Here is a 3,415-nt window from a genome sequence, read left to right on the forward strand (position 1 = left end):
GTTCCAAGCCTCCTAACTCTCCAAGATCTCCTCCAAAACCTCTTCTCCAAGGTTCAAATGCACTCAAATCCCTCACAATCGCATCTTAGGGTTTTCTGGACTTCAAGAGAGGGTAAAGAGGCTGAGGGAAAGGTATAATGTCCTTTATATAGGGCTCATCCTCCGAAATTAGGGTTTTCTCCACACAACACCAACTTGCCGAGTCCAGCCGCCGACTCGCCGAGTTGGCCACTCAACACGCGACCAGAATCGCGACCTTACTCGCCGAGTCCACCCATGGACTCGCCGAGTTCCCCTTTCACACTTACACTTTGGACCCTGAACTTGCACTCTTGAACTCAGGATGTTACAATAATATTTGAGTATTAAAAATATTATTTTATTGGATTATTATTTCTTTTAAATATTTTTTTTATTTCTTTTTTATGGATTAACTCTTTTTTATTGGATTATTATATATTAATAAATATCATTTATAATATATAATATTTATATATTAATAAATATTAATTTATTGGATTCTTAATTTGTTTTAATTAATTTTATTATGATTTTTTTGACAACATAATTTATTTCAAAAATCTCATCCATCCTACCACCGTCGGAGATAAACCGAGTCAAAAATCGCACGTTGGGTTATAAAAAAAACTCAAATTGATAGAAAGAATAACAACATAATATCAACGTGAAAAACAATAAACTAAAAACAACCTAATCAACATTCTATTTTGATTTTAATTGATTTGCATTTAATTACTTTGTATGATAAATGGTATTTGGATTTTTAAATGATTATTATATAATTTTGATTTTGTATGACAATTTGTATGTTTTTATAAATATTCAGCAACTTCATCCATAATGGTATAGAACAGCAGGGTAATATGATCATTTTTTTTTATCATTGCATAGTCAGATTTACAATCAAACAATATGTTTTCTTTCCCAATCAGAAAACTTTCCCTTGTAGCATTTTCCCAGACAACACTTTCCAAGACAGTAACTAGCAAACGGGATCTAAGTCCTATATTTCCATGTAACGTCTATCTTCCTTCTTATACATGGAAGATGTTAGTTAGGGGTGGTTAATAGAAGTTATAAAGAATAACAACATCATACATCACCATGATGTCATCAATAGGTTTTTGGCGGGAAACATATGTTTGGACCATTTCATGTTATAGAAATTCGTTTAGGTTTCGGGGTACTGCCTCGAACCTTATACCTAGGGGTGTTGCCTCTGAACCCCCTTATACACTCCGAGTGTACATGTCGCACCTTCAGTCTAGGATAGTAAGATTAACTCAACATATCTCAAGATTAATACTAGCTACACTAAAATATGTTGATAACACTAAAATATCCTAAAATCACTACGATAAAATACACTTTCAAACTTGTTTATACTCTATAACAGGGAGTTTCATTTTTTTTGAACGATTGAATATATATTAAAAACAAAATGCTAGCAAAGAGCTAGCAATCCAACAAAACAACTATTTCATGAGGGGATTAAGCAACTACCCATTTCAATTCCTCCTAACTTTACGATTCTAATTACAAAACCAATTATACGAAAACAAAATAATCGAATAAAAAAACTATTTCTTCTATATCAAGTTTTCAAAAAAAAAGTGCATTCCGGTAAGTCTAAAGCACCCAAATAATAGTAACATAAACAGTCTCTATGATAAGTCTATGAAACCGAGCATTCATATGACCATCAATCCAATACATCAAATTGAAAATAGAGGGGAAATTAGGAATCCATGTATCCACCCAAGACGCCAATTTTAGCCAAAATTGACGTGCTAAAATACAATTGAGAAAATATATGGTTTGCATCCTCTTGAACCTCTAAACAACAAGGGAACAAAGGGAATCGATCTCCACCCTTCTCTTATCCAAATTAATTCTAGTAGGGAGTCTATCCAAAATCAATCTCCATGTAAAAATATTGATTTTAATTGGAGGAAATCTATTTCATCTAGTACCTATGTCTCCAAAATGAGGTCTCAAACAATCCAAATGATCTGTGACCTCCTTAGCTGCGAGCCAAGACCCCTACCCTCAATATTACAGTTCCAATGTATATCCCATTGATTATTTACCTGAGAATCTTTTATATAAGCATCTCCGTTTGTGATCACAACAAATAAACAAGGACAACGGGCTCTAAGAATAATATCACCTCAACAAATATTTTACTAGAACCTAGTATTCCCACCATCGCCCACCTTCCTACACCTCAAGTCAAATGGGATTAGACCATTATCATGCAAGTCACAAACCGATTTAACAATACCCATAGATACTCTCTATTTTAATCTGTGAAAAGAAGCCAACATAAATCCACCATAAAAACTTTTAGTAATCTTAACCCGCAAAAGATTATGATTATTAAGAAATTACCATATCCACTTATATATTAGAGATTGGTTAAAAGACTCCAAACTCCTAATAGACAACCCACAATGATCTTTCCCATTAAGAATGATCTCTTATTACATACATGTAAACCTTCCATCACTAGAAGAAAAAAAACATGGACGGAGGATCACCTTGTCTCAACCATCTCTATAATTGAAATTCTTTCAAAAGGTTCCCATTCAAAAGCACTGAAGACCTAGAAGATCATAAACAAACCTAAATCCAAAATCACCGCCTTTCTCTAAAACCTATAAATTCCATAATACAATCTAGATACTCCTACGCGACTTAGTCATAAGCTTTTTCGAAGTCCACCTAAAAGATAATCATCTTCTTTTTCTTGAACTTCACCCAACGCATAATTTCATTAACCATAACATCACCATCCAATATATGGCTACCTTTAATAAAAGCAGACTAAAACGGATGAATATTAGAACTAACCACCTTTGCTAGTCTAATAGCAAGCAATTTTGAAATAATTGTATATTGTAATTTGTAATGCCCATGAATCCAGTCTAGACATTTAAGATATAATAATTAATAATTATTCATCATACACTTTACGAGCGAATTGATGTTTTCAATAGAATATTATTTTGGATAAATAATATTGATGAGAGTTGAAGTAGTCACGACGACGATTATGTGGGTATATAAAACTCTCGAATCAGACTTCGTATGGAGAAGTTATGATTGTTTGAAGTTTTATGTTCAACGCTAGATGAAAAAAAGTGTGTCGTAAATAGTGAATCGAAGAGAGGCTTCTTATTAGCCTAACTAATCTAACAGAAAGTCATAGTAATCATAAAAGTGAGAGCATGCATATATAGCATTCCTAAATCTGACATCATATGAGAAAATACAATTTTTCAAAGTTTCAATGTAGTTGTGTGGACACAGATCATGAATCGGATTCTCTAAATATAAATACAGTTGAAAATAGAATTCGTGTGAAAGAGTTATGATTTTTAATTGGGTTTTA

Source organism: Lactuca serriola, chromosome 4 (genome assembly GCF_051521515.1).
Source record: "Lactuca serriola cultivar US96UC23 chromosome 4, Lser_US96UC23_V15, whole genome shotgun sequence".
Taxonomy (NCBI): Eukaryota; Viridiplantae; Streptophyta; class Magnoliopsida; order Asterales; family Asteraceae; genus Lactuca; species Lactuca serriola.